This window comes from Dermacentor silvarum, chromosome 6 (genome assembly GCF_013339745.2).
Source record: "Dermacentor silvarum isolate Dsil-2018 chromosome 6, BIME_Dsil_1.4, whole genome shotgun sequence".
Taxonomy (NCBI): Eukaryota; Metazoa; Arthropoda; class Arachnida; order Ixodida; family Ixodidae; genus Dermacentor; species Dermacentor silvarum.
This window is the reverse complement of record NC_051159.1, coordinates 25,870,093-25,881,304: the sequence shown is the minus strand read 5'-3', so window position 1 is coordinate 25,881,304 and position 11,212 is coordinate 25,870,093. Positions and strand designations below refer to the sequence as shown.

The window sequence follows — 11,212 nt, the reverse complement described above, 5'->3', positions numbered from 1 at the left end:
GCGAATGAAAAAGCAAAGCACAAGCGAAACGCAAGCTCCGCTCGTTTCCAAGGGCAACGGCTGGGAGACCAATCATCGTGCAGGAAACGGGCGCAAGGCCGTCTGCCGCGGAGGGGACTCGCGAGGGGCGAGAAGGAGGTGAGGAGGTAGCGCGCCGGCGGCAGAGTTTAAAGGGGCTTTACGAGGCCCTTTCCGTCCACGCCCTCTTTGAGCGCGAGGGGCAGTATGGGAACCTGTGGCCTGATGAGCAGCGTCGGAGCACCTGAACGTCGCCCCCGAGGGCTCCGATGTCGCTGCGCATGCGTGAGCTGAGAGAAGGTGAGAAAGGAGAACAACTCTCCTTTGCCGGATGTGACGTCACATTATTGTTTGTTTTTTGCTTTTTGAAATAGCTACTCTCGAACTCAGACACTATGGTTCGCGCCTCGTTCGCGCGCGCATTGTGAGCATTCAAGTTTCGTTTTTTGCACTTGCTTAGTAGCTGAAATTGCGGACATTGCAGGGTTGGGCTTGATGACATTTGTTGCTCAGCTGCCGCGACACATTTGGAGCAAAGGTGAGTGTCGTGCGATTGCCCGTTCTCTAGCTGACACTTGTAAAAACAACCGGTTGCGCATTTGAGCTGTGGCCGATGTGATCTCGAAATTCGAAGGAGCACGAAACGGTTGTCGCAGGTCTCGTAGTGATCGCAGGATAATTTATTCGTTCGTGCCTTCAACAAGTACTATCACAGTTCCTACGCGTTACCCCGATGTAAAACGAACGGCGGAAGCGTTCACGCGCCGGAAAATGCATGCACTCAACTAGCTCTATCGGTGAATGCCGTCCTTTGGTATATATCTCGTGCGTAGGTCTTTGTTTCTCCATCTCTATGGGATGACTACGCTATGCGCCTCTTATTTACCCATGCAATTCAATTACCTTGCTGCTGCATTCAATTACCTTGCTCACTGCTTGCGCTGACCGCGGTAGGTGCGTCAGAGGCTTTCATTTGTTGCAGTGAGATAAAGAAAGCGTATTTCTTTCACTTACAGCTTCTTAGCAACTCTTTTGAGAGCCGTAGAGTTAAATCGTGCAATGTGTACGTTGTGAGCAAGCTGTTAACCAAACCCGCTTTACTGCTGCTGTCGCTTTTACGGGCACCTTCAAAATTAAACATATATGAGTGTATGAATTCAGCTCACCTTTCTATACACATCCGTTGCTTTCGTTGTTCGTAGATCATGTGCGTACCTTTGCAACCGTAATCGACATTGTAAAAACAGCAGGAAGGCAGATGACACAAATACTGTGTCCGCCTTAATTGTTGTCTGTGCTGTTTTTATAATGTAAACAACTCCACACACTTGCTGTTTACACCAAAACAATCTTGATATTTTTTTTTTCTTGTAGGAGGATTTGCTTCTAACTGCGGCAGTGACGTTGTGTATTGTCCTCAGGAACGCTTGCGGTGTGCACATTTGTCTAATTTGTTTCACTGTGCTGCTGCTGTCTTTACAGCTTCTGCTTATTTCCTTTGGCCGCACCTTATATTTGTTGTCTTTGTCAACATCTGACCTGTTTCTGCCTTGTTGAAAGCAAGTGGCCACAAGTACTGCTTAGTTTGCTCAGTCTAAACCTGGTATGTATATCTATTTGCTAAGGGCATGCTTCTGCTCCTTTAAAGGTTGCTTAACTAATAGTGGTTTGAGTCATTGTGTATGACACCAGATAATTATTGTTCTAAAATGGTGGCAAAGCTTGTCCGTGCACAGATTTAAAGTATGGAGATGCTAAACATTAAAATGTTCCAAGTTGCCACAAAGTATTACACGCATTTAAATTTGCAGTCGCAAAAGACGTACTAAAAGTATAATCCACAAAATTTGCTTCGAGGTGTCTTGAGATAATGAATTGTAGAGAAAGAATTTTATTGTGAGTTGTCAATGCTTGTCGTGAGCTCTAGCCCATTTTTCTATGCAGCCACTGTTGCTTCGTTGTCTGTGCTTGTTACTAACAAGAAATTGAGCTCCGTGGTTCCCCTGATTTTTGTAGCTCATAAAATGCAAATGTCTCGACATTGGCAGCCTTAGTGCCTCAAGGTAGAACACGAGTGTTCATTGGCCAGTTGCCTGCTTTTAAGATAATGTTGTATTTAATGTCAGGGGTTTAAAGGATACTTCACATCTGCCATCATGGCTGTTAGTTCTGCTGCCTAGCACTTCCAGGACAAAGTTTGGTACACATGTGAAACTATCCAAGAAAATGGACATTGGGACAACTGCTGACGTAGCTCACTTGGTAGAGCATCGCAAGCGCAAAGCAGAAAATGTTGGTTAAACTCCAACCGGCAGCAAGTTGTCTCTTAATGCAAAGCATTATCATGATCTATTTTCGAATTTCTTAGTACACCTGCCCAGGTAGCTTCATTAATAATTAGTAATGCTCCTGATGGTGGGTATTGAACGCGAGTCCCTAGTGCAGCAGCCCAATTATTTGCCCATTAGGCTACAGATGCATGCATAGCTCGCCAGATTAACCGCACTGGTTCTCTCGTAGCAGCTAATGCTTTCAGGTGTTATGTGACACTCGCAGAGTTTGGGATTCACCCGTTTCAGCTCATATGCAACATATAAAGCAGGTGTTGTGTTTGCTTTGGTGACGCGTTGTGCGTGCAATTGTTTTTGGTTTCTCTATTTTGGTGTATTGTGCTTTGTATTCGATATGGTGCTGGGCATTACCTCAATCACAGCTTCGATGCTGTGCCCAAAGAAAAAAACATTTGTAAGCAGGTGCTCGAGTGACGTGAAGCTCACTCTCCCTCATTCTCTCTTGCAGGTAGTGCATCCAGTTTAGCGCCGTGCACATGTGTACGGACGCGTGCACGGACGTAACGCTGCTGCCCATCGCGAGTCGTAAGCGAAAAAAAAAGGCCGACTGAAAAAAAACAACAAGAAATAAGCTGCACGATCAACAGATTTTTGAAGAGACCGTTTCAACAGAGATATCTGAAGCAGATCGTTATTGGATATGAAGAAATGTGCAGTGGATAACAGCAAAACATGTGGTAACCGACTGACTGACGGTAGTAAGGCTCACAGCCTAAGTTTTTCACTATTTACACCGATAATGTAGCACGTATTTGCGCAATTAAATCACCTGCTATGCGCAGCAACCGCACTCAATTGAAGCCGCCAACGCAGCGATGCACCATTTGCTATTTCAGGATCACGAAAAACAATGTATTCACCGAAGTACAGCGGCGGTTGACCTGTCGGCAAGCTGTTAATTCACATATGGCGAAAGCAAATGTCACGGAGTCCAAGCCCACGAAACTGCGCTCGCAAGAATATCGCGCACGCTTGGGCCTTTCCGACATGCACAATAGCGCACGCAGAGCGTGGTGCAGCCGACACCCGACATTCGTGACTGATCTACGTTCGAGAGTAGCTATTTCAAAAAGCAAACAAAAAAAAAGAAACAATGTGACGTCGCATCCGGCAAAGGAGAGTTGTTCTCCTTTCTCACCTTCTCTCAGCTCAGGCATGCGCAGCGACCACGGAGCCCTCGGGGGCGACGTTCAGGTTATACGAACGTCCGTGAAAGCATTGCTTTCGAGCAAACCTTTTCAAATTAAGTTTTCGCTCATGTCCACGAGATAGCAAATTTCAGGGTTACATTAGCCGCTATATTTTCCAATTTCATGTGACCTAGCTACCTCAGGTTGCATTTACGCGCCGAGGCTTTTAACAAAAATAGTTGTCAGCTGAAAATCAAAGCGGTGGTGCCACTATTTGGATGTTGTGATATTTGTGAAATTGATTATATTTTTCCCCTAGTCATGCTAAACTACTTACCGGTCACATGCTTGGACTTCTGAAGGAGCACTTGAAAGGTTTTCCTTCCAACCCAGTATTGTAACTGACGCCTGTCAGAGGTATGATAGTGGTATTTGCCCTGCAGCACTGCCATGAGTTCAAGATCCAGATGTGTCTCATGTAATAACTGTGCTCGCCGACTGTCTCTATCCTTATGTCACTAGAAAGTACAAAGGATACATTTCTGAATTGTTGCAACATTTATTTTTCGTTAAATGCTCAAAATATTTTTTTCTTTTCCTGATCAATAAGGACTTGCACAGATTGCAGATTTGCATAGTTTGAAAAAAGTATTGCATAGTGGGCCTGTAGGTTTTTTTGAATTTATTGTTACCCTTCAGACTGGCCAAATATGTTGACAGCAACAGCGAATACCTCCTTGCTGTATTTGCATTTCCTTGGAATGTCTGTTCCGTGTTCTTCATAACAGTACATGGTGCCATTTAGTTTTCTACCGTGTCGAATTGTGCACTGACACTTTCAAGTGAGCAAGTGTAGGTTTGTATTGCAACGGAAATAACAACATGAGTGCTTCTTCAATTGTCTTCCATCACCGCCTTGCTAGTGCCTTCTTCAATGTGCAAGAATGGCTTGTAACAATATTGTTAAGTGTTTCATGTGAGGATATGGAATACAATAATTTTCTCTTTTTCTCTGAACATATTCAGCCGGAAAAACATGTTGACAGCTATGCCTTTTTCATGTTGGCCATAGCATTTTGTAGATAATGGTGTGACAGCTTGGGAAGTGTCTGAAGAGTATTGTTAGTTGGTGCATAATCATATTGTTGCTACTGGGAGGATCACAGGCACTTTTTTTTCATACTATTAACATGTTTCCATTTTTCTTTTTGTGGCTCAATCATAAGTAGACCTGGTCACTTTTTTAGTTTGTCATTTACTTTTGTTACACATCAGTATTATATACTATCAATTAAGTTGGGATATGAAGCCATTTGATGTTGCATTCATGGAGAATCCTGGCCAATCCCTCGTCATGGGTGTGCCATATTTCATAGGCAACACTCATTATATAGTCTCTCTTCTTGTGGTAAGAGTGTATCCCAAAGCCTGTTTTGGATGCTTGCAGAGCAGTTGAGATTTAGACATCAATGCCAGCTCACAAAGCACCTCATACGGTAATCAGCCAGCCGCCTCCGCAGATGGGGAATTCTGCAGTTTGCAATCGTACTGTTTCGGTTGTCCTTGGCAGAGATTTCAATTGTACACAGTGGCAATATATTGTAGGACCATATAAAAATAATGCGATGACAATGGCCATGTGGCTTAAATTATAGTAGATTACGACCAGCATTAGCTCAAGCGCTGCTAAATGTGTGTGGTATGTAAAAATTAATAAAGTGCTGGTTTTAAATTAAAGTGCAGCCTAGCAGGTTTCGAGAACTTTTACTCTGGCAGAATGACAAAATAAAATTATTTGAAATCAGTGATGCCACTCTGATGAGGCTTGGGCATGAACATCCTCTAGTAATAATAAGCCTGCGAAACTCACAAGGATCTTGAATGAATTCTTCACTAGGCTCAACAGTTTTGTTGTTTCCCTATATTGTTTCTATAGGAACAGTGCACAACAAAAATCTTGCGGCTTCCTGTTGTCTTAACACCCTATAATTGTCTTAGATCCATGGTTCTCAGCCATGGATGTGTCGGTAACGCCTTGTGGATTGGTGGAAGTGATGGGGACCACTTGCAATGACGGGAGAGGGGGGGTATAAACTAACACAATATTAGGCGTGAAACAGGTGCCTTTTATTGCTACTTTGCAAAGAATGGTCAAACAAAAGTGCCACTTCAACTCAGTCTGGACAGCTTGTCAATACATGATGCCGTCACGCTTAAGCAGAGTCACATATCTGCAGCCACATTCAACCTGTTTCTGTATTTGCTTTTCAAGTATGCAAGCATGGAAAAAGCATGCTTGCATGCATATGATATAAAACTGCAACAAAAGCTTTACAGCCATCTTATGTAGAAGGGAAAACATTTCTGCAGTCCCCAACCAGAATGCCTCAAGACTTGCAGTGGGCACAAAAAAAAGAAAAACTTGGTTGCTTTTTTTGTTAGTGGGGGTTTTGTGGATCCCCCATTTGAGAACCACTGCCTTAGATGTAGAGCCATTTGATGTTCATCAATTAATATTTACACAGGATTTAGATGACGCCTTTAAAGACAAGTGTCCCTTATGCTTCCACGTAAAGAAGCACTGACATAGGAGTTTTCTGCTTAATTTTTTATATTAATCTGGTTGCACATGCCAGCTTTTAAGATCACACCATGCCGTTGAAAAGCTGGGTGTGCTTTGAGCGATTCTTAAACGAATGCCAAGACCTGTTTCACTAAATAAAATATTCTTTTGGCCCTTCTCAAACATCTTAACTGAAATTAATTTAATTCTGGTGTTCTACAAGTCACAACTGTGGTTGCGGACTCCGGCTTAATTTTGATTGCCTGAGGTATTTTATAGTGGACCCAATCCACACATGCGTTCTTGTATTCCGCCCCCATCCGAATGAGAATTGTGCTGCTGAGGTCGCCACGGCCAGGATCGAACCCGCAACCTCAGCAGCACAATGCTTCTCAGACATTTCTTTGCATTAAGCACAAAATGAGTCTGCTCTACAAACTTTTCTACTGGTACTTCTCAGGGAACATGGAGCATCACCCTCACCTTCCAAGTGGCTCCTCCCATCACACATCAAATGTGCACCAAGAAAGAAAGGCCAATGTTGTGGTGCAGAGAGGCCTTGACATGTTCGGCATTCAATAGCACAATAATGGCATGGCTTACTCACAAACTGGAGCATGCATCACTTGCTTCTGATCTACCATGCCATGATGTCGTGAAATCGTGGAGCCAAACTGCCTTTGGCATTTTTAAATGTTCGCATTAAGGATAATATATTTCTTGTGCACAGAAGCAATATAAAGTTTCATAGTGTAATTAACTGATTGACAGCTACACACGCATAAGAAAAAGATTGTGCCAGGACTACTTAAACTCTGCAATCTTTAAATTAGCTTGGCCCATTCTTGCAATGTTACACATTTCAGATGAATGCAGGTCACTCATTACAGTTATGCCAGCTTTTGTACGTTTTAGACCATGCAATGTTTGCCCCAGTTTTATACGGCGATCATAGATAGCCACACCACGTTGGTAGAATAATTCAGAAGTAAATTTTAGTAAAAGCACCATTTATGCCCGGGCTTAGACTATGCCAGTGTATTTTGTGATTCTCATCAGCAATACCAAATCAATAAACTTGAACGCGTTCAGAAATTGGCAGCAAGATTTATTTACTCTTCCTATCGACGTACGTAATCTGCAACAGCCCTGCTAACAAGGGCAGGACTGCAAACAGTGAATGTCTGGAGAAAAATAGCCTGCCTAAAGTTCCGTTATCAGTTGAACAGTAAATTTACCTAACTCGCCTGCTCCCACCTAGAAGAATGTTTTTTACCCTATAACTCACGAGTTGATGTGTACAAATATTAATTTCTTGTTCACACTATAGCTATGTGGAATAACCTTGTTCCTGAAGTTTTCAATGGTGTTGATGGCTTGACTTTTTTTGAACGGAATTTAGACTTTTATTTTTTATAAGTTGTATTATTATAGTATTTTTTTTCTTGATTATAGTTTTTTCTTCTTATAGTATTTTTTTCTTATTATAGTATTGATGACAGATTTTATTCTATTGTATATGCACATCCCCAACAGCCCTTTTGGGCTTACAGTATTCTAAATAATAAAGTAAAATGGGGTTGCTCCATGTTCAGGTCTACAAGCATGGCATTGTAAATGGGCGCCAGAAGCAGCAGCTTTTCAAGGTATTTTGCTGCACCATCCAATTATTGTGCCCCTCTTCACTCTCGCTGGTGAACAAGGGGCTTTCAAGGTATGCTGTGCTGTTCCTAAAATGCCGCCCGAGGCGGCCGTCTGTTTTGCCTACAGGACGAAAAGTCCCTGGCCAGGAGTGCATCAAACATGCAGAAAAAGCTGTTGATTGTGCTGCTGAAGTTCTAGAGATGAACTGTAGTTTTGCTCTCAGGTTGAAAAATACAGCAATGCTGTAGCAAGCAGTGTGGTGAAAGCTGTTGCAGGGATCTTCCAAGGCATAGCCAGCACTGCATGCACATACTTTGCACGCACGAGGCTTTAGCAATAATACTTCTAGTAAATTGCATTTGTCCAGCTTCACTCTGTTTTTAACACTGGCAGGTTTTAAAATCCGTGAGAAAAGGTAGGTCTTTTTTCTTTTAATTGGCTTATGCACAAGAAAGTGTGTGTGCATGGAAGGGGGCTCCTTTATCAAGCCACATGATAAAGTGAAGCCTTGTGCATTTGTCTGCAGTCACTCACTGCGCTTTCAAACACGCAATCAGAACAGAGAGCACAGGAAAACACACAAGCAGTAGATTCAGCAATTTATTTCAAACAAATGCAGTTTTATTTTACAGAATGACCACATTCCCAAAAGCAACCACATGCTATGCACATAATACAACCAATTAGGTTAATTCAGCAGCTGTTAATGTGTACTACCTTTATATGTTCATATGTTTCAAGTCTCAAGCGTGCCCCTGCTTTGTAACTTGTCCTTTTAACTTAAATGCTAAATTTAGCACGATTACCACACTGATAGAAGAAAACTACATATTGTCACGGTATGATTCATCTAGAGGAGCATCGATGAAGAAGACGCTGATGATCTGGCGCATGCTCTCGACTATATGGTTGACGCTTGATCGCCTTGTAAATATACTGTAAATACGTTTTCCTGTTGTGTTTGCCTCCCCGTAACATCTTGGTGGAAGTGCTGGGGGTATAACGCAGACGGAGCTTCGCAGCGGCCGCCAAGTCGCCACTCTAGTCATGTCCACCAGCGGTGAAACTGCGTCAGCGGCGGCCGCCATGCCAACAGTCGTCCTGGCTCCACCCCGTGACCCTGGGACCTTTTCCGGCACTGCTGGCGACGACGTCGACAAATGGATTCGACTCTACGAATGCGTAAGCGCACATTACAGGTGGGACCCGACCATGATGTTGGCGAATGTCATATTTTATCTAAAGGGAACGGCGAAGGCCTGGTTCGATAACAACGAAGAGGAGCTCACAAGCTGGAGCGTATGTAAGACTAAACTTCGCAAGTTGTTTGGCCAACCTGCAGGCTGCCAGCGTGCTGCCAAGCAAGAACTTGCCTCGCGTGTGCTGACGCCTACTGAGTCGTACTTGACGTACATTCAGGATGTGCTGACCCTTTGCCGGAAGGTTGACGCCAAGATGACAGAAGCCGATAAGGTTGCGCACCTGCTGAAAGGGATCGCGGACGATGCGTTTAACCTGATCGTGTTTAAAAACTCTTCGACAGTCAACGAGATTATTACTGAATGCCGACGCTTCGAAGATGCTAAAAGCCGACGTATCGCCCACCAATTCGCCCGCCTTCCGAACACGGCAGCGACATCAACGTGTGAGGATGTTCATATGCCGACTCAGCCTTCAACATCGGAGACCATCACCCGAATTGTTCGACGCGAAATTGAAGCCGCATCGCCCGCACATTTAATGCGAGGAGAGCCCTGTGATGCCCCACCTACGATATCCCTTATACAATCCGTTGTTCGTCAAGAACTGGCAAACGTGGGCCTTCAAACCATCTGCTCTGTGAACCACCCTGACAGTTACCCTTCGGCCACCTTTAACCCTCTCCAACGCCGTTACCCCACTCCAATTATCGCGATCCAAATGCGTGGCGGACGCCTGACGACAAGTCAATTTGCTTTCGATGTGGACGTGTTGGACACATTTCACGATATTGCCGAAGTCCTTGGCCCTCGTCTTCTCGACCCAGCTCATCCAGCTTCCGCTATCCACCCCCGAAGCCCAGCACCAGGTACCAAGCCAACCTGACCAAGAAACATCTGCCGAGACCACTACTACCACCGCCCATTACAGCCGCTCGCCCTCCCCAAGACGCCGACCTTCTCGGTCACCCCCACCACGCTGTTCCCCGTCCCCGTCTTACTCCCGGCGTTTTCCTTCGGGAAACTAACGGCTGCAGCTCCTGGAGGTGATGCTGCTATTCCGACCTGCTCTCCAATTCCTCTGTTGACGCTCCCTACCAATCAGAACTTGATTGACTTTGAAGTGGATGGCCTACCTGTTACTGCTTTGATTGACACCGGCGCCCATATTTCTGTTATGAGTTCTCACCTCTGCCGGCAGTTGAAAAAAGTTATCACCCCTGCCCCATCACGTGTTGTCCAAGTGGCCGACGGTGGTACGTCTCCCGTAGCTGGCCTTTGTACCGCACATGTCAGTGTAGCCGGCCGTCAAACTTCTGTTTTGTTCACCGTCCTCGTCTGCTGTTCCAATGACGTCATCCTCGGTCTTGACTTTTTGTCCGCCCACTCCGCCCTCATCGATTGTTCCGCTGGTACTGTACAGCTTGACCTATCAAGTGTAAATGATCAACCCAGACCAATCAAGAGTCGGCTCTGTTCTGCTGAGGCACGTCCGTTTGCCGCCGCAAGCCGTGACTTGTGTTGCTGTGACGCCCTCGTCCACCAGTCCCCGACGGCGATATGTGCTCGCTTCCCATCACCGCCGTTCTGTTGACGCACAGTGTGGTTTGCCTCACACTGTATAACTATAAGGGACAATCTTACTTGTCTTCCTGTGATTAATTCGGACTGTGTTCACAAGTGCTCCCACAAGGCATTTCACCTCGCTATGCTGACGCCCTCCTACGATTACGTTATCGACCTTGTCTCCTCCGGATGTGGTCGCTCGCACACCACCGATATCGCGTCTTCTTTCGACAGGTCTGTCTCCTCCCGACCTGAGAAAATGATTGCTCCAGACCTTTCGCCCCATCACGCTGACGATCTCCTTCGACTCCTCTTCTCTTATAGGGACGTCTTGACCTTTGCGACGTCTCTTGGTCAAAACCCTGCGCTGTCAAACACCGCATAAACACTGGCGATGCCCATCCGATCACCGACGGACCATAAAGCGTCTCTCGAGCTCTGAGCGCCGCATCATTCAAAAGGAGGTCGACAAGATGCTGCCAAAGATATAATCGAGCCGTCCTGCAGCCCTTGGGCTTCTCTGTGATTCTTGTTAAAAAGAAAGATGACAGTTGGCGATTTTGCGTGGACTACCGAGATCTCAACAAGATCACCAAAAAAGACGTGTACCCGCTCCCACGCATAGACGACGCCCTGGATTGTCTTCACGGCGCCAAGTATTTTTCTTCAATCGACCTTCGGTCAGGGTACTGGCAGATCGCCGTTGATGACATGGACCGTGAGAAGACCGCTTTTGTTACC

General features: G+C 45.2%; 1 long non-coding RNA gene across 1 annotated transcript; it reads left to right on the top strand.

Moving 5' to 3' along the window:
- Positions 1-264: 264 nt before the first annotated feature.
- LOC125946211 (uncharacterized) lies at positions 265-4,704 on the top strand. The gene is made up of 3 exons (XR_007467461.1): positions 265-556; positions 1,501-1,621; positions 2,818-4,704. It is a non-coding gene; the product is annotated as an uncharacterized LOC125946211 (long non-coding RNA).
- Positions 4,705-11,212: the final 6,508 nt, after the last annotated feature.